This window comes from Leptonychotes weddellii, chromosome X (assembly GCF_054177405.1).
Source record: "Leptonychotes weddellii isolate Sample4059 chromosome X, ASM5417740v2, whole genome shotgun sequence".
NCBI lineage: Eukaryota > Metazoa > Chordata > Mammalia > Carnivora > Phocidae > Leptonychotes > Leptonychotes weddellii.
In genome coordinates this window covers 21,446,179-21,472,441 of record NC_138385.1, presented here as the reverse complement: position 1 = coordinate 21,472,441, position 26,263 = coordinate 21,446,179, and the positions used below count along the sequence as shown (strand labels likewise).

At 38.9% G+C, this 26,263-nt stretch overlaps 1 long non-coding RNA gene across 1 annotated transcript in view; it reads right to left on the bottom strand.

Annotated features, from left to right (window-relative positions):
* The window catches only part of LOC145717787 (uncharacterized), a 214,759-nt gene extending 189,603 nt beyond the window's left edge, over positions 1–25,156 (bottom strand). The window contains exons 1-2 of the long non-coding RNA XR_014141203.1: positions 24,125–25,156; positions 8,218–8,284 (exon numbers count right to left, since the gene is read on the bottom strand). This is a non-coding gene — a long non-coding RNA (uncharacterized LOC145717787). The remainder of the gene's footprint in view (positions 1–8,217; positions 8,285–24,124) is intronic.
* Positions 25,157–26,263: the final 1,107 nt, after the last annotated feature.

Below are 26,263 nucleotides of genomic sequence, written 5' to 3'. Positions count from 1 at the left end.
TGGCCTGGTGGTGGGTATTGAGGAGGGCACGTTCTGCATGGAGCACTGGGTGTTATGCACAAACAATGAATCATGGAACACTTCATCTAGAACTAATGATGTAATGTATGGGGATTAACATAAGAATAAAAAAAAAATTGAGGTTCGCATGCAGTAGTACATGTAAGTCTGGGATAAAATAGGTAGCTGGTGTGTTCTTGGCAAACAGCCATTTAAAATCATGTAAGTTGAATAGTTTCATCTGACATTTGTCAGACATCTAGCAAAAATAGGACAATATGTGAAGGTCACCAATTCAATGTCTATCCTATAGAAAAGGCCCTGGCTACTTCAGATAGTGTGCCACACGGCATGGGAGTACATTACTGCTTTGTATTTATTTCAGAATTTTTGTCATTGTTTTTTTTTTTTTTTCATTTTTCTTTAGCTTTTGAAAAAAGAATATATAGTGATTCTCAATATACTTTGGAAGTGTGTTAGGCTAAAGAAATAGTGATTTCAAATTTACTAAGGTGAAATGGAGGGCTGGACTTCGCCTCACCCAAAAGACACTTCTGCTGCATTCGGCTGTCAGGGTAGCAATATCATGGGGCTGAAATAACACCCCTGAAGAAGATCTGCTCAGAGAGATTTTCAGAAACCACAAGAGCCATTTCTATTGACTCTGAACCCATTTCCTAAACATCTAACGTGGGACTTCTTGTTGGCAAATATGTATGCATTTCCGATTATGGCTTATCTGTAAACACTTAGCAAAAGCCTACAGCTTTGTTTTCAGTTTTATGGTTGTTTTTCTGTTTTTTTCCCCCCTAAGGTAAAGGAATAAGTACCAACCGAGTAATGCTTCCATTTTCCTTAAAAGATCAGAGCTAAATGCTACAAGAAAATGAATGCAATCTACAAGTTAAGGTTCATTATGGGTCTTGCAGATGGAAGTGTATGAATGGTTGTCCTACCCACAAAATACAAGTATGTAATCAGTCACTAAGATGAGTAGACTCCAAAAGAGAATGATGGCACAGTTAAATGTATCTTTTCAAGAAGTTTATGGCAGTAAATGGCTATAATTGACCATCATACCACATGTCTGCCCACACATTAAGGATGATTCTACAGTTTCATGGAAGTATAAGCTGACAAGTTAATGGAGAATCCATATCTATCCATCGATCTATCAATTTATCGATTATTGATCTGTCACAGTCTATTGATCTATCAATCCATCATCTAATTTGTAAAGATATACCATATGCCAGAAAAGTTCAGCTTACCTGTACAACTGCCCCCTTGCAACAAAATCAAATCTATCTGTTTAATTCTTCTTGCTTAGTATTCACTCCTGCTCCTCTAAAGTCTAATAGGCCCTGTTTTATTCCTCATCTCACCATTGCATATAGGATATTTTATCCTCTTGTAAGATCTTTTCTTTGCCTACTCTCAAACTTATCGAGAGATGGCTTGTAGCTTTGGTGTAAAATCTGACCATTACTGAAATAGGCCACATGCACAAAAAGGAAAGAAAAAATGAAAAACGGGCAACCTACATGATACTCTCTTACTCTCCCCTACTTAACAGCACGGATATTCTGCCATACTTTGATTTTTCTTTTTGGTGAAGCGGTAGAGAAAGCTAGGTCACTGGAATGTTCAAGGGGAATTTTAAAATGAACATGTTTGGGATTCACTGATCTATACTATAAAAAGGATGATTGTCAGCTATGAGAAAATTTAACACTCAGAAATCCTTAAAGGATTGACTGCACATACACCAAAAGCTCAATCTAACTACATCTGGACCTGTATCTTGACTATTCTGATTTTGCATAATAAGAAGATGATGACCAAACTGAAATAAGGAGATAAACTTTTCTTAAATTAAGAACAAAAACTAAAGCTTAAATTATTTTTTTTGAGATTCTCTCATTTAAATGTTTCATATGCTCCTCAAACTCAACAGGTATAAAATGGAAATCATTATCCTCACCTATGCCCCCCATTTCCCCCCACCAAGGCCAAAACCTGTACTTTCACTCTCTGAAGGTGAATGGCACCAAAGCAAATGAATAGAGGTGGGGTAGGAGTAGGGGTGGGGTGAGGTGGGAGAAACCATTACAAAAGAACAGGGTCAAGATATCCAGAAAAGGGCCCAGGGTCTGATTAGAAATCATGTTTAAAGATTTTTAGCTGACCCTAGGGTCATGGAAAATTTTTTTCAACTCAGTTTCAACTTGATCTCAGTAATACTGAGTGGTATTACCATCTACCCAGTCTCCCAAGCCAGAAACCTTTCTCTCACTTCTTATATCTAATGAGTGACCCATGCCTATTAGCATATGTCAAATCTCATGGTTCTCAAAGTGTAATCCCTGGACCAGTGGCATCAGCGTCCCCTGGAAACTTGTTAGAAATGCAAATTCTTTGAGCACCTGGGGGGCTCAGTCAGTTAAGTGTTCAACTCTTGATTTCGGCTTAGGTCATGATCTTGGGGTCCTGGGATAGAGCCCCACGTCGGGCTCTGTGCTCAGAGAGGAGTCTGCTTGGGATTCTTTCTCCCTCTCCCTCTGCCCCTCCCCTCTGCTCATGCTCTCTCTCTCTCAATAAATAAATAAATAAAATCTTGGAAAAAAAAAAGAAATCAAATTCTTGGGCCCCACCCCAGACCGGCTGAAACAGAAACTCAGGGGAAAGGTCTAGCAATTTGCAACTTAACAAGCCCTCCAAGTGATTCTGATATACATTCAAGTTTGAGAATCATTGTTCAAATCTATCCCTTTATCATTATTCCCACTGTCAACTGCCACCTGGCCCTCATCATCTCTTATCTGGCCTATGGCAACAGTCTCTTAATTCGTTCCCTGGCCTTCAATATTGCATCCTCCAAGCCATCCTTTATACTATCACAGAGTGAACCCTTCATATCACAAATGTGATTATTAGTATCCTTCCCTAGTTCCTTCATGCCTATAGAAATGGTTTTTAAACTGTGTTCCTAAGTGAATTTGTTTCCAGGGTTGCTCTCATGCAAGACAGAGGCTCAGTAGGTAGTAGACCAAACTTCAAATTTCACAAGTAGCTTTACAAAACCACTGACCAACAAGAGAAAGGAGATACTCCTCAGGACATAGAAGTCCCTCTTTATCTATCCCCAACCTACCTTTCCAACCTCATCTTTTCTCATGCTTACCTTCCACATCACCCTTTACCTATATAGAAAGAATGCAGCTCCTCTAAGGGACCAGGACTATTGGATGTTTCTTTGCCCCTGCTTCTTTTGCTTAGAACATCTGCCCATCCTTGCCATTTGTTCACCAGATAATACCAAATTGCTCTTCCCTATCTCCTATCAGTCAACACTTTTAGGATGGCTCCAACATTACTAGCATCACCTTCTACATGAAGCCTTTTCAGATGCCTGCTTCTCATCCCTCTACTAGATGCAACTGATTAGCTTCTCTTTGTGCTCTCACAGTGGCAGTAACAGTAGTGAGAGTGATAGCTGATCTTTATGAGCATGTACTTAGTTATAGGCAATCATTGTGCAAAGTGCCATCTTAAACCTCACGAGTTTATGCGGTATGAGGTATAATTATTATCCTCATTTTATTTTATTTTATTTTAAGTATAATTAGCATACAGTGGTATATTAGTTTCAGATGTACAATATAATGATACAACAATTCAATACATGACTCAACGCTCATCATGATAAGTGTTATAATTCCCATTTTAAAGATGAGGAGACTAGGCTTTAGAAAGATTATATTTAATGTACTTGCCCAAGTTGTACAGCAAATATGTGGCAGAACTGGATCACCTTATCTACTTAAACCCCAAAGCATATGTACTTAACCTCTACAGCATAGGGCCCAGGCTCATAGCACGTGAGTTAGGTAAGCAAGAAATAAGACAAAAGGAGGTGGCAGACATTATGGAACAGAACAGGGTACACTCAAGCTATAAACATTAAAAAAAAGGAAGGGGGGAGGAGAGAGAGGAAAAGAAGAGTTCTGGGTTGCAAACAAAACATATCTGAAGACTGATCCTGAGTAGTAGGCCACTAGCTTGAGACTCCTGTTTCATACTATATTCAATTCCCAACTTTATACTTGTCACAAAACCCATGTCGGGATAATTTATTAGGATAGTAGTGCCTATATCTTTCTTGCTGCTGTAGGTGTTCCATGAAAGAAAGGTAATTTTCTACTTGTCACCTATCCACCAACCTTGCATCCTAGACATCAAGGCAGAGGGATGAGGGACAAGGGGATGAAAAAAAGGGACTTAAGTGGTCCACAGAAGGAGAGAGAAGGAAGGCTATATTCTCCTTGAGACAGTCAGTGGGATTTTAGGGATCTCATAAATAGTTGTACTTCTAAAGGTGGGTCCTGATAATGTGTATCCAGGAAAAAAAATGGTCACTAGACAAATATCCCTGTGCACCAAGATCAGAATCAACTATGCCTTTTAGCAATCATGACTGCTAACTAGAGACTCTGCTGCAGATTTTCTATATTGGGTAAACTTCAGTGTACTAGTTCTCTACTGCCACTATAATAAACTACCACAGACTTGGTGGCATAAAACAATCCAGATTTATCTTACAGTTCTGGAAGTCAGAAGTCTGAAATGGGTCTTGATGGACTACAGTGAAAGTGCTTGCAGGGTTACATTCCCTTCTAGAGGCTGTGGGGGATAATCCTTTTCCTTACCCTTTCCAGCTTCGAGAGGTCACCCCCATTCCTTGGCTTGTGGCCACTGTCTTCAAAGCCAGCAATGTCGGCCGAGGTCTTCTCAAGCTGCCCTCTCTCTGGTTCTCACTTCTGCCTCCCTCTTACACTTTTAAGGCCCCTTGTGATTACAGTGAGTTCACCCAGTTAACCAGGATAATCTTCCTATTTTGAGGTCAGCTGAATAGCAACCTTAATTCTATCTGCAGTCTTCATTCCCCTTTGTCATGTGATGCAACAGATTCACAGGTTCCAGGGATTAGGACATGGACATCTTTGGGGGGCCATTCTGCCTACCATGACCAGTGATTCCTAAAGACTTTTTGAGTCGGGAGCTATTTGAGATTATATATCTCACTGCCCTATTGAGTAGGTTCTGATATGTGAATATTTTTAATTAAAATATATAATATGAATGCCATGAGCAAATAAATTCATATGCATTCCATACCTACAACAATTATTTTATTTCTCTGTGTATAGGTCAGGCCTCACCTCTCTACCATGAGCTTGCGGTTGGGGACTATGACCCTTATCGGTTTTTGTTGCCCCAGCACCTAGTACCATGCTTGGCACACTGTAGAAATTTTTGTTTGTCACAGTAATAAATAAGTGAAAAATGCTTCTTCTGGGGGGAAAAAAAAAACATTTGTAGAATTGTATTTGTTACTTAGTTCAAAGCTATACATATCTCGAAAGCTGAATCTAGTGCCAAAAAGGGAAGGGGAAGCTGAACATACACTATTTTAAAAATCCATTTAAAATAGATGTCAGAGGTGTTTTTTTATTATTTCGAATATGGATCATTCATCAGTGAAATAAGGAGCAAAAAAGAAAAGGGAACTGCTCCCCTAAACCATATGAATTCTTATATTTCATTTCAAATCAATAAAGGGAAAGTCACTTCTAAAATATTACGATTCATGAACTTTATTTACCACTCTTTCTTTTGGTTTGATCAGAATAGCCATCTCTGTATGGTACTAGAATTGTTGATATTTTATTGCATGACCACATCTCATTATTATGTAATAAACGCTATTATTTATGGCCACTACTCCATCTGATGTGAGACAGAAAAATTATTGAAGGCTTGCCATCTCAGGAATAGGCATTTTATAGGGATGAAGGGCTGACTAGGAAGAGTCAATGGTCCTTCAGCTGCCCCTCAGATCATTAACTCCAAGTGGTTATTTGCTCCCAGGCACTGTCCTATGCCTAGGTTGTTATTGCTGTGATATGCAGATGAAGAAGAATATCTTTTAAAGGCTTTAATATGAACTCAATGCTCATGAAGGGTGCCAGATTGAAAGCACTGGAGTCTGAACTCATCGGGTTATGCACTTGGCTGGTTCCAAGTTACAGAGAAATGCTTGACCTTGAATGACCACCTTGCAAGAGGGAGAAAACATATAGTTTTGCTGAATTTCAAGAGACTTAGGAGCAGCACATCAGTATCGCAAAGTTAAGCATGTTTATCAAGGAGGAAAAAAGGACTACTAACTAAACTTCTACTTGACTCTATTTATTATAATGCCAATACTGGTGTGTATGTGATGGTGGGGGGGCAGTGGTGTTGGGAGCCACAATTACTTTAACATAAAACATAAATAAATGCCCTATTATGGATGCACTAAAACACTTAAACAGCAGCCATCTTTTTAAGAGCTGGTATGTGTTTTTGCACACTTGAGAAGGGTCCTTAACTTTCCCCAAATCATAGACTGAGAAGGAAGAAACTTAGAGCTTTCCAAAGTTTTTATTACAGATATGAGAAAACCAAGGCTCAGAGTGGAAAAGTGACCCAAGGAGGACCATATCAGCAGTATAAGACCGGGAGCAGAGCCCAGATTTCCTGATTAATGGGCAAAGGCTTTTCTAGTATACCGTGTTGTCTCTCTAAGGGAGGAAAACTAGCCGCTCTCTGAACCTTTTAAATATTTAGTGCCAATTATTTTTGTAAGTGTGCATTCTTTTGGCCTTTTAGGCATTTTTCCTCCATTCTGATCTATTCATTCACCTAAGGTTAGGAAGACTATCATTTTTCACACACTTAAGCCTTTATAAGTATGAAAAAATACCTTTCAGTTAATATTACACAACTGGCGGACTCACAATTCCCAAATTAAGAGCGTTATTTTCGCAAATGATGTAAAATGCAAAAATCTCGACTTCCTTCCTCAGTGAGTTTCTTTTTTAATTCTGTCATTTTATTTTCTGATACGTTTTTTTCCTATAGTGATCGAAATTTTTGGCAGTAGTATTCCCTAAAGGCAGTACCTCAAGAAGAATGGCAAATGGAACTACATGCATCATAAAAACGGACAAATCCATCTAAAATTCCCATTACAGACTAATCTCAATGAACTGGAACCCAATTAAAAAAAAAAAAACCTTAACGTATTTGTACTGTATTTTTCAATTGACAATGCAAATTCCAAGACTTTAAGGATTTGGTTTTTTATGTAATCTCATTGTTTTACATACTTTAGAGAAAATATCAAGTGATTCCAAAGACTTATCACAAATTCAGATCATCCTTTTGACTTTTTTACAAATTGGGATGAGAATTCATATTTGAATAATAATGTGTAGCACTACCAAATATAGGTACCAAAGGAAAAAAAATTAATATTCTCTATTTCTTACTAAGTACTGAATATTGACCAATATTTTTAATAAGAATGAAAGCCAATGAGGGAACTCTTTCAGGTAACTGTAGATTTTGATTAATCTAAAAGTCTCCCCACCTTGCCACATTTTCTCGCATATTCCATCTACCAGTGGACTGAATAGAGAAGCAACTGCTTTCTCAGTATTCCAGGCAAATTCTATCTACTTTGGCACATTTACCAAAAGAAAAGGCACAATAACTTTTGCCCAGTAGTTGCACAATATTTACTGAGTGTATAGACAGGCAGAGGGATGGATGAAAGGAAGGATGGAAGGGTAAATAAATGAATGCAATACCATGTCAATACAGATATTTTACTTGAGACTTTCCTAAAAAATTAAAATATTCATTTTAGGAGGCAAATATTTATTTTGTCAGTAAAATTCTCTGAATGAAATTTTTTTCAATTGATATGAAGAAATGCCATGCTTATTTCCAATCAGTAAGAACTACTAAATGGTTCTACAAACATCCTCATTGGCCGCTGCTGTTCCCTTGTACTTTGCAGATACTCCCATTAGTCAAGGAGTCTCTTGGTTTTAGCAGCTGTATATAGAAAAAGTCACAGGATCATTCAAATATGTAGGACAGCTTGCATATTTGATTTTGCAAAGACTCTCTAACAATTATGGCGTACAGACACAAACTTATCTATACCATGGCCAAATAGGTTTTTAAAGGTTTAAAATAATGCATTTCATTTACATGATACTCAATGAATATAACTGATTATAGCAGTGAAACATTCCGTTCCTTTCACATTATACAACAAAGTGTTCAGTTCCCCAAGTAAATTTCAGTGTAGAATGCACATACCTTGATAGATCCAGAAGTTATGAGAATCAAAAAGGAGACAGCTGAATAAAGGTCACCCTTGTAATTCCTGTAAACAAATTAGGCCAAATTATCCTTCAAACATATGTACAAGCAGGTCCAAAGCAGTCCTTCTATGAGGGAAAGGAAGAGACACATGAGGGATTGGGGTGGGGGGAAGCATGGGTGTTGTGAACCTAAGACTTCATTTTGCAATTCACAAGGAATAATGGGGTCAGTCTCTTAAAAGGTCTGCTTGAAACTTCAAACAATCATATTAACTATGTTGCTAATAAAGAATTTAATTAATGATGAGTATACCTAGAGGGCTATGGAATTCTCACCCACAAAGATGGTCCCAACTTAACAATACTCAATTATTGCTCAATATACCACTCATTTTGAGACGAAATGCCCACAATTTCAAGTTTTCACCAATGTAAATAATTTATGGTAATTTAAATTTCTTATACTAAAATAGTCCTTTATAGTTTACCAGAAACGTTCATATACACATTTCATTTAATCCTCAAAACAATCCTGAGGAAACAGGCTGAGAGGTTAAATGGCTTGCACGGAGTCACATGTGTGGTTAGTGGCAGAGCCAGGACTAGAATCCAGGTTCCCTCACTTTCAGCTCAGTCATTTTTCCAATGTCCCACATGACTTCCTTCATGACAGCTATAAAATTAACTATATGTCTCCATGGGCCACACTTCGTACTGGGCAGTAGGACAGGAAATATGTCCTATAATAATCCCTACTATTTCACCCAACTTGAGAGATACATGTCTCTCTCTCTACATATACACACATGTGTGTATGTGTGTATACATATTTTATTGGCACAGAAATGTTAACAATATATTGATAAATGAAAAAAGTACATTATAAAGTAATTACATGAGTCCGGCTTTTAAAAAGACATATATGTATGTAAAATATATATGATTTTCATCTTTCTGTGTGTCTATATTTTCTAATTTTTCTATAATGAACATATATTACTCATATATAAAATAGCTATGTTTTAAATTCTTCAAAAATCCATTTTAGGTGGGTGGGGGATGGAGGAAATATGGGGTGGGAGTGAAGGAGGGCACTTGTGATGAGCACTGGGTGTTGTATGGAAGTGTTGAATCACTATACTGTATACCTGAAACTAATATTACATTGCATGTTAACTAACTGGACTTTAAATTAAAAAAAAATAAAACAAAAAAAGCTTCAAAAATCCATTTTAGAAAAGGCAGTGTGGTGAATTAAAACAAAAGAAAAAAGAAAACAAAAACTTTAAACTTTAGTATTCCAATATTTTATGATTGGCACTCAATTAACCTTATGGCCCTAATTTATAAATCAAGTAATCCCAAAACTTATTCTTTTTATATTGAGGCAAAATCTCAGTAATAAGGGCAAACAATTTAAAAAATTTTTTAAATGTAGGTCAATAACATTATTGTCACCTTTGACAAAGATCATCAATGTGACCTTGTAATGATAATAATAGAGTATTATATTATTACTAATGATCTCCAGATCCAATATGCTATATATAAATCATTCATAATAGACTGAAGTAGTGCTCTTTATTAGTTGCAATCTAACTGCCCGATGTGCATTTTTTATCACTGTTAATGTTGCTCAAGAAAGGCATAGTTCTGCTCAAGCATTCATGTGGTTCCATAATAGTGCTAAGTTAGAATCTTTCAAGGGAAGACATTTCAGAAAGTACTTAGATCTAGACTACAAAAAAGTATTTCTGGCTCTTCTGCCACATATACCAGAGCAAGTCTGTAGAAATTGGCTTCATACCCATCAGGCTGATTCTGCAAGGAGGTTAGCAAAAAATGCTTTAAAAAATAAACTGCCCTATATGCAGCATTTTGCCTTGGTGAGATACACAGAGAACTGGGAAACAAGAGGGCTTTTAAATGATTTAGTTCTTCTCTGCTCACTTCTCAACTGCCTTCAAACCAGAGTCTTTAGGAAGATATCCTTCCCATTTATGACTAGAGAAGGCCGGTTCATACATGGATCTATATGAGATACCCCAGGTTATTTGCCATCACTTACCAGTTCAAACATGTACCATTCCCTCAACTTTCACCTCTTTATTTCACTCAAGAATTCATTTCCAAAAAAGAAATTGCTGACTGTCTTAATACTGCGTGTGGGCTAGGTACCCTTTACGAAAAAAAAAAAAAGTTAGAATGTTTGACAGGACCATCACTGAATGCAACCAAATAATGCACACCAGAGGCAAAAACAGCAGAAGCCACAAATGTTAGAAATGCATGTCACACTACTGACTATTGGTTTTGGAGATAGGCTAGAGCCTGCAAGCAGAGTCCTAAAGCCAAATCTGAACGTCTCATTAAGAGTTCATCTAACCCACACTTCAATTAGTGCCACTGCCTCTTGTTTGGTCCTACATAGAGAATAATATTCTACATCCTTCAGTTCTCAGCCTCTTAAAATGAAACCATCATCTGAGATTGGCTGTGGAGATGAAATGCATAAATTGAAGGTGAACGAACAGAAGAATGGTCTAAGAGTCTGGTCCAAAAAATACATATATATATATATATATATATATATATATATATATATATATATATACACACACACGGATATGCATAATCAAAATATGCATATATGTGTGTATGGATAGATGTCTTTCTCAGATGCATTTAAAAAGTGTAATTCCTATTTGTTTAGGAAATGGGCCATTTTCTACTTGTTTTCAATAATTACTCAATTATATACTAATTATAACAGCTTATTAACACTTTCTATTTTCAAGGGACTTTGGGCTGCATATAGGTCACACTTTATTTTACTAATGAGTATATCTTTAAATATTGCTACACATACTCTGAAAGCCCTAATGCTATTTTTCTAATGGGACGTTGACTCAAAGACCTTGTAGAAAATAATTGTGTTAATAACAGAGATGGTTTCCCCATTACAATGATCAGTGCTCTCAGACAATTAATGCTGCAACACTGTATTGTCACTTTCTTCCTCAGGCCCTAGAGAACTTCTAGGTTTACATTATTGGCTGCAGCTTCTTTTTTTTCTGGCAATATGGGCATTTCTAATGATGAGACCTGCCAAAACTTGTCAATGCTATTTTTCTTCTTTTCCATTAGAGGTGACTGTGGCTGAATAGCCAAGCAATCTATAGTCTAACTTCACTTAATTGTTTTTACAACATGACATGAAGAAATATAGTGAGTAATCACTCCTGTTTTACATGAAGCAAATTGCTAGTGCTCTCCACAGCAATATGAAGAAGTCTTAACTTGCCTAATCTCCCTTGAACATCCTGTTCAAATCCTGACAGGGTAAACTCAGCCCTCCTTGGTTCTTCAATGACTAAAGACTAGATTGGATCAGTGGATCTCAATTATTTTCCCTGTCTGTATATCTCTTCAAAATAAAGCAGCCAGAGAACAGTTGGCCCCAATTACAACTGGTATATTTCTCTCCCTCTAACACCGTCTCTCAAGGAGGACAGGTTTACCCTCTTTGTTATTTATTACCTAAACCTCACTTCTAAGGTGCAATATTTATTTTTGTGTTTTTTGTTTCCTCTTTGTTTTGCAAATGTACTTTTCTTTTTTAAAAGGTTTTATTTATTTGTCAGAGAGATAGAGCACAAGCAGGGGGAGCGGCAGGCAGAGGGGGAAGCAGGCTCCCTTCTGAGCAGGGAGCCCGATGTGGACTCCATCCCAGGACCCTGGGCTCATGGAGGACCCTGGGATCATGACCTGAGCTGAAGGCAGACACTTAACTGACTGAGCCACCCAGGCATCCCGTAAATGTATTTTTCTGCAATGAAAGTTATACAGATTTACTGTAGAAAATCTGGGAAATACTGAAGGTATAAAGGAAAAAAAATCACCTAATACCCACCTCCCCCAAACAGACATAACCAATTTTAGCACTTTGTGCATGGTTTTCCAGTCTTTTTTTTTCTTTCTTACATAGTGGGTAAATATAATTTTGTATCCTGCTTTATCACTTGATAGCATAACATAAACATTTTCCTTTTATCATAAAATATTTGTAAACATCATCTTTAATGGCCATAAAGTATTACATTGTCTAGATGTACCATAAATCACTTAGCAAGTCCCTTGTTGAACACTTAGTTTCCTTCATTTTTTTCCACTATTACAAATAATTTCTGGTAAAAATCTTTGCAAATAAAGCTTTTTCTGCACTTTGCATTATTTCTTTAGGAAAAATTCCCAGAAGTAGAATTATTGGGTCAAATGGCTATGAGCATTTTTAAGGCTTTTGCTTCAAATTGCCAAATCTAGACCAACAAATATTTCATCATGTCCTTATATTCATGCATTTATTCAACCAGTACTTATTAAATACCTACTATGTACCAGGCACTGTGCCAGGTGATATGGATGCAGTAGTGAAGAAAACAGACACAAAGTCCATGCCCTCATAGAGCTAATATGCTAACAGATTTGACAAGTTATAAATAAACAAAAGTACAGTGTGATACCAGGTAGTGATGAGAAATATCAGGAAAAACAGAATAAAGGCATAGAAAATGAAGAATCATGACAGGACTCATTACATAGGATGGCCAAGGAAGGCCTCTATGATTAAAGAATGTTTCATCAAAGATCTCAATGAAGCAGGAAAGTAAGCTTATAGAAATCTTGGAGAAAATTCATTTCAGGCAGTGGAAATGGCAAGTGCAAAGGCCCTGAGAAACAAAAATGCATGGCATGTTTAAGGAACAAAATGGAGGACAGTGTAGCTAGAATGTTATGACAAGGTTTGGTAGGGAAAATAGTAAGATGCGAGGCCCAATAGAGACCAAATCATGTAGGGCCTTGTAGGCCATGGTAAAGACTTTTAAATTATTTTTTAAATTTTATTTTAAGGGTGAGAAGAAGGCAGCTATTGGAGGGCAAAGAGCAGGAAAATCACAAGATCCTATTTCTGTTTTAAAAGGATCACCCTGGGGGCACCTGGGTGGCTCAGTCGGTGAAGCATCTGCCTTCAGCTCAGGTCATGATCCCAGGACCCTGGGATCAAGCCCTGCATCGGGGGCTCCCAGGCTCCAGGGCTCCCGGGAGGAAGGAGCCTACTTCTCCCTCTTCCTCTCCTCCCCCATGCTTGCTCTCATTCTCTCTCTTGCTCACTCTCTCTCAAATAAATAAATAAAATCTTTAAAAAAAAACAAATAAAAGGATCACCCTGGCTGCTATGTGGGAAATTATAGAGGGGCAAAAATGTATATAGGGGCATAATTAGGAGGCTATTTCAGTATTCTAGGTGAGAGATGATGGTGGTTTGGTCTAAGGTGTTAATGATGAAGGAAGACAAAATGTTTTAGACAGGATATAGTCTGAAGGTATAGTCAACAGCATTTGTTCATTGGTTAGATGTCAGGTGTGAAAAAAGATGAATCAAGGACTCTAAGGTATGGTACTTGAGCAAGTGCACTGAGCATTATCTTACAAAACCAACAACAAAAAAAAAACGTTGTTTTTGTTTGTAATTTGCATTTAAATTATTGAAGATTGAACTTTTTTCACATTTGTTGGCCATTTTTATTTCCTTGTATGAATAATCCTTTCATGCATTTGTCTAGATGGCATTTATAAAATCCTTTCCTCCCTTAGCTTCTATTTCACTATTTTCTGGTTTTGCCTCTTACCTCTCTGACCTTAATCTGACTTCCTTTCTCTTGAAGGTTTCTCTTATTTCACCAACCTCTTAAGTTGAGTGTTTCTCAAGATTTCATCCTTGCTTCTCTTCTTACTCTATATGCCCTCCCTAGGTGAACTCCCCTTCCTATTCCTATGATTTCAACTACCATACTGACCAACGACACACAGGTATCTACCCCAGACCTCATCTTCAGATCTGTAATTTCCATCTGTTACAAACCATCTCCATCTGGATGTCTAGATGGTGTCTTACATTAAATAAATTCAAACCTGACCTCATTATCCTCACCAAAACTGACTTTTTCTTCTATGTTCCCTATATTGCTCAATGGTATTACCTAATTTCCCAAGCCAAAGTCGCCAAGTCACTCCTCCCTCTCTCTCACCCTCTAAATGTTTTCACTTTCCAAGTCCTGCTAAGGCTACCTTATGAGTGGCTCTCGAATTCCCCACCGCCCATCTTTACTATCACTGCCTTGGTTCATATCCTCGTAATTGCTCACAGTTGCAACACAGTCTCTCAATGACTCACTGTTACTACTCTTAATCCACTTCAATCCATTCTTCATACAGGTGTCATCTTTCTAAAACCCAAAGTTTTTGACCCCCCCCCCCACTTTAAAGCCCCTCATCTAATTTCAGAGACTCTACTACAACATAGTACATTGCCTGATTTTGGATAAACGGCAGAAAAACAACCATTCTCCAGTATATCTCTCTGTACAGGAAAATCTTAATACATTCATTTACTCCACAAATATATACTAAGCATCTTCTGTGTGTCAGGCACATAGATATAAAACAAGACATTAGCCCTGACCTCCATTCCCCCACCTGCATAGGAAATAAAATGAAACTCTACTATCCTGGGTTGGGATTCTCCCTTGCTAATTTAGTCTTGTGCTCTTTCACAATCCTTTCCCATGTGAAATGTGGTTCCCCATATTCTCTTGACTAAAACATTTTCAGCTGTTCTTTAAAAGCCAATTCAAGGAGTGCCTGGGTGGCTCAGTCGTTAAGCATCTGCCTTTGGCTCAGGTCATGATCCCAGGGTCCTAGGATTGAGCCCCACATTGGGCTCCCTGCTCAGGCGGGAAGCCTGCTTCTCCCTCTCCCATCCCCCCTGCTTGTGTTCCTGCTCTCGCTATTTCTCTTTCTGTCAAATAAATAAATAAAATATTTTTTAAAAAGCCAATTCAAATGACACATCCTTTATAAAACTATATCTACCTTTGAGCTTCCAGAACATTCTAATTATTCCTCTTCTAGAGCATCTGTTACATGATAACAATATGCATATAGGTCTGTCTCCTCCATTAGAATCTAAGTTTTTATTTTTATTTTTTATTTTATTTTATTTTTTTTTTAAGATTTTATTTATTTGCGAGAGAGAGAATGAGAGACAGAGAGCATGAGAGGGAGGAGGGTCAGAGGGAGAAGCAGACTCCCTGCCGAGCAGGGAGCCCGATGTGGGACTCGATCCTGAGACTCCAGGATCATGACCTGAGCCGAAGGCAGTCGCTTAACCAACTGAGCCACCCAGGCGCCCCTAGAATCTAAGTTTTTAAGGTGTCCTTGTATCACTGGGTAAACAGAAGTATTTTTAAAAAGTTTTGGTGAATGAAGAAATGAACAGACGAAGTTTTTTCTTCATGAAGATTGTTTTATGATGTATAATCAAACCCGTGTAATACTGAAGTCTTCAGGAAAAGGACAGTCCATGAGACCTAGAAAGTCTTCGTGGAAAAGACTTGAGACTTCAACACACATTGCCCCAGAAGTCTGTGTAAAGTTGATTCTTTTTCTGCCTTTTCAACAACAAAGAAGTCCCAGGTATTTTGCTAAATATCTGGGACCAGTATTCTCTCATTACATCTATTCTTGTTTTACACATTTCCTCAAACATGTTTTATTCCATGTTTTACAGAAATATATTGTTAAAATTTTCTCTATTCTGTGTTGAATTACCCTTAAAATATTTCCGTTGCACTAAATTCTAATTGTTTACATTAAAGTTACCTCACTTTCACAAGTTGTCCAATGCTTCATTAAGGCAATATCTCAAATACGGGAAAAGAACAAAACAATGAAAAAAAATGTAGCACCCTTGTGTTAACACTTCATGGGTTTGAAACCAAAAATAAATGGTGTCACACCTAAGTGCTGACATTTTATTACACTAAACATGAAAGATAAATCACAAATGCACCAACAACGTATGGATATGTGCACAGCTTATATCTGTAATAAAGAATAAAAACCCAGGAAATCAGTGTATTATTTTAGCTTCTACCCAAGATCATTGAGAGAATGTATGAGCCAAAAACAATACAAAGAATAATATTTCCCATTACACTTAGAATTCTCTAGGATACACATAAAGAAATGGTCAGATTTAGAAAAAGAATAAAAAAATTAATCACCGCCAATACTTTAGTGAGTGTCCCAGAGCTTCCTTTGTCATAAACCTATGCACTACCCCAATTCTTAGAAAGAAAAGAGAAAGAAAGGGAAGGAGTAAGAAATGAGAATGATTTTATTGTTATTTCAAAGCACAAGAGTCTTCTCAAATCTAAGCTATAGGTATCAGTTGGCCAATCAACTGCACAGCCTTCTCCCTTAGAGGTCACTAGATCTCATTAGTGAAATTAATACTATCTTTCCAAAAGGAGTCTTTTATTTGACTTGCATAGTAATGATGTCAATGCTTCCCTACATTGCTTAAAGCTCTAAACATATAATGAGTCACAATCACAAAGATATATTCATTTCAAGCATAGATTAAGCAAATAAGTGATGTATGTTTCTGTAAATGATGCTTGTGAAATTCATGTCAAAAATGTACATATACTTTTTAATAAATATTCCTTTGGAAAAAAATTCCATCCCCACACATATAAACACAAACATATTTGGGGGATAGTTATTAGAGCAGGAGATCACACATCAATATCACTCAAATGCTTGCAATTAAGCAGAGCAGCTTTAAAAAAAGAAAATCATTAATGCTAAAGGGAGGTAATGCACAGAGTATAAATTTGAAACGTTGATCAGAAATATTTTGTTGATAGGAATTGAGTTAGCTAGGAACATTTCAGATTTAGAAGGCTTCCAGTCACCCTGTGGTTGTAGTGTATTTATACACCTCTATATTTAAACACAGGTGGTAATTAGCAAGATTGAGACACATTTAATAAGGCATCATCATAGGTGCAAAGGATGTGTAGCATAAGATGAGTTCATTATCAATAACTTCCCTGAATTAATCATCTCTTAGGACATTTAATTTTAAATGTACCTGAAAAAACCTGGATTATTGAGATAGGCCATCTGCAGTATCTTTTTCTAATTTCTCTGAACAACTGAAGAGTTTTCTTAAAATGCCTATATACAGCTGGGACACAGAGATTATAATATCTAATAAACCAAATGACCATCTAATCTGGCACCTTCTCTTTAACAGGTGTCTAAACCAGATAGAGCCATGAGAAGTAATATAAACACTTAGAATCCACCAATTACACAAAACCATGCAACTGGGAAATTTTCTCCTTGACTTTAGCCAATGATCAGATTTTCCCTGAAGTATGTAATGTACTTTTATTTTGGCTGCTTTAAAAATCCTCATTCATACAGGCAATTAAAAACATCAAACTATGATTCCAAACATTAAAATGAAAATGGATTTCCTTTGATATAACCATATAGGGATTCTACTCCAAGTTTTATATATACAACTGCATCAGCATCTTGAATATTCACAATAACTTACATCTAAATAGGAAAATAACTGAAAAGTAAACACACGTAATTTCAAAAGGGAAACTGAGGTGATAACACCAGATCATTATTTGGATGAATAGCCAAAATTCATTGATCAGATATTTGAAACCATCCAGATGACTGCTATTTTACATTGTACATCCAAATGCTAAGCATCTGCTGAAAGGCCAGAACAAACGGACATGATACAGAAGAAGGACACAGACAGATACTAGGAAATCTACATGTTCAACAATGATGATTGACTGAATTTTTCATGTTTTACTCAGATATTTTCATATCACACCAATATGGCTTAAGTAACAAAAATAAACCAATTAACAAAATATATGCAATTCAATACCTCACAAATGGATACCAATATCATCAATATTCCCTAAACTGTAAAAATGTAAATATTATTTTTCCTATATTTTTAAATCACTACTCTATTCTATCATCAATAATTCTGTCTGGGATATTTATATTTTGAAATTCTAGTCAAAATACCTGGTGATATATAAATATAGATCTTCCTTCTTTTTTCATCACCAAAATCCTTTTTGGGAATCACTCTTTCTTAGCCGTAATACAGAAATTTGTTTACAGCCATAAATTCACAGGAAAAAATATTAATTTATCAGGACCCATAGCTGATAATATTGCAAAAGGCTTAACATGGATTGCAATTCAGCTCATATTAGAGTTTGTGATTCCAAAATTCAATTTTGTAAGTCATAATCAGCCACAAAAATGTTACAACAGAATATGAGAAACATTAAAAGGCAATTTCCTCATTGTTGACTACTTATCAACTGACAACTTAGTCCATTAAAATTAAAACAATCAGTATGCTTTATGGTGACGGGTAAAATGAGTGTTTTACAGATTTCAAATAAATGTTTTCAAATCCATTTGGTCTCTGTAATAAAAAAAATGAGGCATAGATATTTTAATAAAATTGTTTTTATATTTGGAAAGGAAAAATAACCAATCCTACTGGAAAATTCAAGCATCATTTATATTTAACTTTACTATGATTGCTAACTAGGCTTCTTCAAAGTCTACAAAATCATAATTTGAAAGAACATATTTTTTCAATATAATAGCTATTATGAAACTATTTTACAGCTGTGAATGTCCTCATAGAACAAAAATGCTCTGTAACACACATAAATACTAATAGAAATGCACAAATCAAGCCTCTATTTCTGTGATTATTTTGAAAGAACTGCTTGAGTAGGGTACAAGGAGGGTAAGCGGTAAGATTTTCAGGAAAATGACAGAGATGGCACTGATTTTTGTTCTGCTTAATCATTTATTGCTCACAAATTCAATTCCCCAGCCTTTTACGGTTACTTTCAGGGACCAACAGGCTGGCATGAAATTAAATTAACAAGCAGGTTCCCATCCTGAATTAGTGACTCCCAGCTGTCTGTCCCGTCTAGTTTCCATGGCAGTGGAAGAATCCATGGAAAATGAGGTGCAGAAAATTTTAAGAAGCCAACATATCAAACTCTTTAAGTTGATTTCTTTAAACCGATGAATCAGTAGCGGGGGCATAGGGGGAAGGTAGAATTGAAGTTAAAGTTTTTAATTTCCTGGCTTGTTGAAAAGACCAGTGTGTTTCTGTTTTTGTAATTGTTAAGGGATGCAAGCAACATCTTACACATTTCATAGAAGGCTGTAGATTCAGGATGGCATATAGTTCATTATGCATTTTATAGTAATCCAAAAGTGTTTAAGGTACTCTGCATTATTTTGAAGTGTTTCATTTTATTTTTGCTTTCTTTTTTTTGGCATAGATATTAAGATTCATCAGCCTGTTAAATGACTCCAAACATTCAGAGACTAAGTAAAAAATTCTCTCAACCAACCAGATGTTTGTTTGCATCACCCCAAACAGCTGGATGTTTGACGGAACTTTTCACTCACATATTTGAGATAGAGCCATAGAGACCTGTCATAAGCACCCAGAAAAAAAATACTAATCTTGGCACATACCTACCATAAACACAAGTACAAAGGCTCAGAGTAAGAGCTTCACAGGGGGTGATCCACCAGTATAAAAAGAGATTATTTAACACATTTTCCTATGTCCATTTTCCGATTAACTTCTCCACTCACACAGTTAGAGTAGGGTGGGAATGGAGAACCCAATATTTCAGAATCATTACATCACATTGAAAACATCATCCAAGAGGTAGTGGTTAGTTGGCATATATGCATGTTTCACCATATGCTATTGTTTACCTAAAGTAGAGGCTTGGACAGGAAGTAAAAGTCAGATTTTTTTTAAAAAAATTGTAAATTATCCAAGATTATACTTCCAGGTCTAGAAATGAGTCCTAAAGTTACATAAGAATTTAACAGGCTTTATTTATCAAACTCTAAATTATTATTTTTTAAATATTAGGGATCCAAAATCAACTGTAAAAACATTTACTATCTCCAACTAAAACTAGTTTGCTTTGATTATACACAAAAATGTTAGCAGTCCAATTGATATAAATATTGTTACACAATAATTTTCAGTTTATGCCATCAAATTCCAATTTCCTCAGCCTTATTTTTCATGGGTTCCAAATGTAAGCAATTTTGTTGGTCTTGCTAAATTGTACCACCATGCATCTAGCAAACTACAAAATCTCTATCCATCATATAATTGTCATAACAGAATACCATATACTGAAGAGACACCTATGGTTGGACCATCAAGGTTATTAGGAATAATCAAAAGCTGTGTGAAACCTTTTCTAGCATTTACCTGCTCAAACTAAGCACGGTCCTATTTGATATTTACTTTCCTCAGTTCTAAAAAAAAAATCAATGGAAAACAGAAAGAAATAGAAATAATATATTAAGCCAGGATAACAGGAAGAAATAGAAATAATATATTAAGCCTGGATTCAGAATGTTTTACCTTTTAGGGGAAGGAAAAATAATAGTAATTTACATTCAAAATAGTGGTTTAACCTAATACACAGAACCTGCAGATGATTTAAAACACTTAGTGTATATGGAAACAGTTCTGAAATTTGATTCTTCTTAATTTTTTATAATCAGAACCTACATTCCCAGCTATGGATATATGCTGTTGATCAGAATTGCTAAATACTCTTTCTTACAATATTCTTCATCATTTAATTTGCCTGTAGTTGTGTTAGTAATCCAGTTCAAACCTTTATTCCAAATGGTAAATGAAGGGAAGCTTCTTTTCTTTTTAAGTGTGCATGGATTACTACTTTTGAGGTTAAAGTGACAGGAATTTTAAAAAATATATAAAATTTTAATAAAATTATTATACATGTTTTATGTATGATGCATGGCATTCTTTAGAGATTGTGTGTGTGTGTGTGTGTGTGTGCATGAGTGAGGGAGAGAAAAACTGTGTGAATACTATAAAAAATTTGTTTTCATTAAAAATTGAGTATGCAAAGAGGTAGGTCAGTCAGTAAGTGGGTAAATAAATAAATAAATAAATAGTTTGGGAAACCTTAGGGGATTTATTAACTATAATCTATATTAAGCACTTGATAACTAAAAACTGAAACTAATGGACATTTGGGAAAAGCAAGCTTCAAGCAAAAATTACATGGATTCTAATGGCTATCTATCAGAATAGAAAAAAAATTTGTTAATACTGAACCTTCTTAACACTTCCAAGTTTTTAAGATTGTCATGGAAAATAAAGTTCAGAGGCAATGTGTCAAAAGAATATTTTGCAGTTTGATGATTTAAAGTAACACTGTACAGAATAAACTTAAATACTGAGCTGTTCTGCTTCAGCAAGAATCTTTGTGTTAAAAGCATCAGAAAGGTACAATGACTATAAAGGAAACTATGATTATGTCAGTGTTATTTACACGTATGATAGCTGAATTGGAACAAAGAGACTTCTAAGGTATTTGGACTTGGACTCTGAATTAGGCCTTTGAATGAGACTGTAATTACATACAATCTGATTTTACTTTTTAACACTCCTGTATGTTTGAGTATTTGGAGTCTCGCTTAATCACCCTTACAGCACAATGATTCTACAAAGCCTTCTTTCCTTCAGCCTCATTACATATTATGTTCAGAACTGGGACCCAGAACTAATGGTAAATACTAATTCATGTGTTAAAAATATTCATTTTTCTACTGTGTCTGGCATTGTTCTACGGACTAGATTCTGTTAGTTTTATTATGCAAATGTCAAAATCTCTTTGTAGAGTTGTTTTCCAGAAACACCTGTTTATCAAAAACATTCTGAGGGACAATCTGAGAACTTTCAACTAACATTTAAAGCATGGATTCATTTTGGAAATTAGCTGAACCCCTCTTCAAATGTATCTTGTGACTTTTATTATCATTAAAAGCTTCCAACGTTACTTGGGCGTACTTGAAAGCTTTGAACTACCTTTAAAAAAAAAACAAAAAAACTTCACATTAGTAAATCAGTTAACACATCACCCAAAAAGTCTTATAAACTTCAACCAAAATGGCAAAACTAGGATTCTGCTTTTCCAGATATTTACTTTAAGGGGCATACTATGTCCTATAAAAATTCATTTTCCCCCATATTGCAGATATGAAAAGCAAAGAGGGGGTGTTGAGCAAACAAGCAAATGCAGGGTAATCATGGAGCATAACGTAAAGCTGTGGATCTCCTTTTAATAATAATTTAAAAAGCCTTTCCTTCTTAGACTGTACTCATTCTTGGCAGCACTTAAGTACCCTATGCTCCAAATTGAAAGTCTCTGGACTAAGGAGATGAACCAGGGTATTTCAGCCAAAAGATAAGAATAGAGCAGACATTTCCAATGTCTTCCCCAAACAGGTTAAGAGTAGGGACTGATTCTCATAGTATAGTGTACCTGGTTTGTTAGTTGTAATCATAGAACAACAATCTAAAATTCAAGGAAGCTATTTGTGACCCTTACTTACCACAAAGGCGATCAATTAAATGTTAATCAAACAGTACCCATTAGAGTCCACTGAGGTATTTCGTTTCCTTTTGGTTTCTAAAACCGAAGGGGTTTACTACTAATTGTAGCAAGGGCTACTAATTGCCCTTCCATAGCACCAGAAACTTCTTTTCGTATTTCTTAGGGCCACCTCAAATACAACTCGGAATTAACATTCCAGGGGGGGAAAAAACCGGGACAGTTCAGGCGGCTCCTGACCAACTGCTTCATATTGAAAATGTGGAGTTTTTCTATACATATTAGCATATCGCCAGTAGCAGTGATGCAGATCTGCTAAACCCGAAGCTGCCGACGGCAAGCACGAGCTGCAAAGCAGCCCTCGCCCCCTCCCCTACTCTCCTGGTGGCGAAATAGATGTCGAGACAACATCTACTAGTGGAGTGAGATCGCCTGTCTCCGCAATTGTAAACAACTGGCTGCACTGGGTTTGCTGAAATGTTTAAATACACTCCTGACTGCAAACACATCCACTCACCAAATCGCGCTAACAGTCTCCCTTCTCCACCTCTAGGAAAAGCATCCTAAAACTGAATTGTCAATCTGCCCGTTGTGGAGTGGAAGAAAGTGAGGTTACATTTCTCCAGGCATGCCTAGACGGTACTTGGCGCTCCGCAGATGTACTGGCCGCTACTAGATTCCCAGGACCACGTCTCAGGATGAAACGCAAAAAAACCCCACACAAACCCGTGCAGCTGAGCGCGTGGTTTAAGCCAAAACCGACGGCTCCCAGAACACCGACTACTGCGTAATGACTGTCTCTTTTGACAAAGATTGGGGTATAGGGAGGACGCATCGGGTGGGGCCCCAAACGGCGTAGGTTAGAAGAAGGTTCTAGAGTTCTCCCCGCCCCGAATCTGGGCTCCCCGAGTAAGGTTCAAAGAGAAATTCAGAAGCAAACAGGTAGTAAAGTGCGTCCTAGCCCCTGGGCATCTTCTCTCGGAGAGAGGGCACTAGCGGGACCCAAGTGGCCTAGCCCTGGGCGAACGCTCCAGGTGGGAGGGAGAGGAGAGGCGCCCCTTGTCTCTTCTCGGACCGAGCCCCCCCTTTCCCAGCATCCAGGTCCACTTGTTAGAGCGCCCCGGCTCTGCGCGAGAGCCGAGGCGAGCCCCCCCCCCTTTACAACCGGAGTTGGTTGGCAAAAGTGTCGCCTGTAAAGCCCAGCGAGCACCCGAAAGAGTACCCCCAGAGCCCACTGGAAGCTTGAACTGCAAACGAGGCCGACCTCCCACCTCGCCCGGGTGGTCCAGAGCCCCGGGTCCGGCGGAGACCCAGAGAAGAAGGAGCGAAGGTTCTGCTACCTCGGGCAGGACTCCTAGCGCGGACGCAGCCCGCGGTTCACAGCTCAGAGCCGCCATCCGTCGCCTGCAGCCTCGGGGCGAAGTTCGCCCGAGTCCTTGGGGTGGGAGGTGGGGGGTGGGGGCCGCGAGCCAGAGGGAAGGAGATGAGGGCCGGGAGAAACGCACCTACCTAGTCCAGGCGCAAGTTTCGGTGGCGTCCCCAGGTGCGGTCCCCCGCCCCCTCGCCAGGTGCTCAGCCCCGCCGGGCGCCGCCGGTGCCCGAGACTTCAGGCGTCTCAGCCGGTTCCTGCGGGAAACGACTGTAAATCCACATTACTGTGCGAGCTGCCGCTTGGGCCCCCGCATCGCTCTCCTCTGGCTGGCGGCGGCGGTGTTTTCAGCCGGCAGCCGCCGGAGGCAGGGACCGAACCTGGCTATTGCCGCGCCAGCGGACGATCCTTGCCAGGAGGGTGCTTGCGCCCGGGGTCGTGTGTGTGTGCGAGAGTGTGTATACGCCTGTGTGTCCGTGAGAGTGTGCGTGTGTGTGCAAGCAGAAGGGGTGAGCTCAGCCCCCGGGGCACTCGGAGGTGAACTCCGGGCTAAGAGGGAGCCCGCCGCGCTCCCGGGTGCGGGGCGTCTGCACGGCTGATGGCTGTGCTGATGTTGCCGTGGCCGCCGCCGCCGCGCTCTAAGGCTGGTAACGGTGGTGCAAAAAATGTTTCTCCGCTACTCGAGACCAAAAAACCTGCCCTGTCTACTGAGCATGCCCGGTTTGACAGCTCTACAGCCGAGTTTTTTTTTTTTTTTTTTCCTTTTTCCCCAAGACTCCAGGTTTTAGCCGCAGCTGAAATGAGGGGAGGGAGGAGGAGCAGAAGGAGGAGGAGGGCTGAGGGAGCAGGTAACGGGCAGAGGAAAGGAAGTCGAGATGAGAAAGATCAGGGTATTTGAGGATGGAGAGAAAGAAGGAGAAAGCTGGAGATGGGAGCAGAGGAAAGAAATATGGATCAACAAAATTTAGATTTTGTACCACAATGAGTTCCTGGCCAGGGGACTCTCATGACTAGCTTTTTTTTTTTTTTTTTTACCCCCGAGGGTTAGGTGAGGTAGGGGTTTCGGAGGAGTGTTTATCATCCCCAAGATCAACCTGGGACAGTGTTTCATAGTCATGACATACACAAACGCGCGTGCACACCACACACACACACACACACATACACAAAGGAGCGTGATCACTGCTGCGCTGTATAAAGCCTCAGCACTGACTTAGAATGTGAAGTCTCTTGCCAGTATAACTTCGGCAAAAAAAAAAGAAAAAGAAAAAGAAAGAAAGCGAGCGAACGAGAGAAATTGTTTGGGTTCCTCCTTTTTCCCTCTCCCCCGCCTTCCAGAAAAGCCAAGCCCGTGAGTGTCGTGCGTAAGTGACCCACAAGCTCTCTCGCGTCCGTCTGTGTGAGAGCACCGCTGACTGCCACCAGCTGACAGTGTGACCCCAGCGCGCCAAGGCCGGCCACCCGCAGCCTCCTGGCGGCGCGTCAGCTCAGCACTGACAAAGTCCTCTAGGGGCGGGGGGCGGGGGCAGCGCTCCAGCTCCTGCCCTGCCAGGCCGCCCTGGTCCCTGGACTCCTCAACCGGCTCCGCCCCTCACCCCGCCTGGCAGGAGGGGCACGTACCCGGGCGAACCCAGCGCGCTGCCCCAAGCCCTGGATCCCTCCTTTCCCACCCTCTTCAGCTTCCTCTAAAAAGCGGAAAAGCGGAATCTACATGTCCAGAAACTCGCTTCGGGAGCCTTAGGAGTCCTACTGGGCATGCTCAGGACTTGGGGTGCCTCTCGTGGAGGAACTCTCCGGCCGCCAACATCTGCACGGCTGGGCCAGATGTGAGGCTTAAGAGGGAGGCGTTGGCGCCCTATTGGAGTTTGGCTCCCGTTCCGGGAAGGGCGGCGGCGACGCCCACAGTCGCCTTCTCCTTCCCGGCTTCCCAGCGAGAGCAAGACCGTGGGAGATACCAAGTGCCGAGCCAGGGGAGCTGCACTAACTGGAGAAACAGGAGTCTTGCGTACTCCCAGACCCCTTCCCCCAGCCCCCAGCGCCACCCCCGCCGTAGGCAGGTAGGGGGCGCGCAGAACAGCAAAGAGAGCCCCGCATGTGTTCGCGGGTACTGCTAACCTCTAGGTAAAGAAAAGAGAGCGGGCAGAGTCGAACCTTCTTTGGGAGAAAGACGTTTACTGATGGTTTTCTTGAGTGAAGAAAGAAGGGCGTGTGTGAATGTGTATGTGTGCACTCACGTTTGTAATTTTTCTCCACAAGAGCAGGGACTGGAAAGCGAGAAG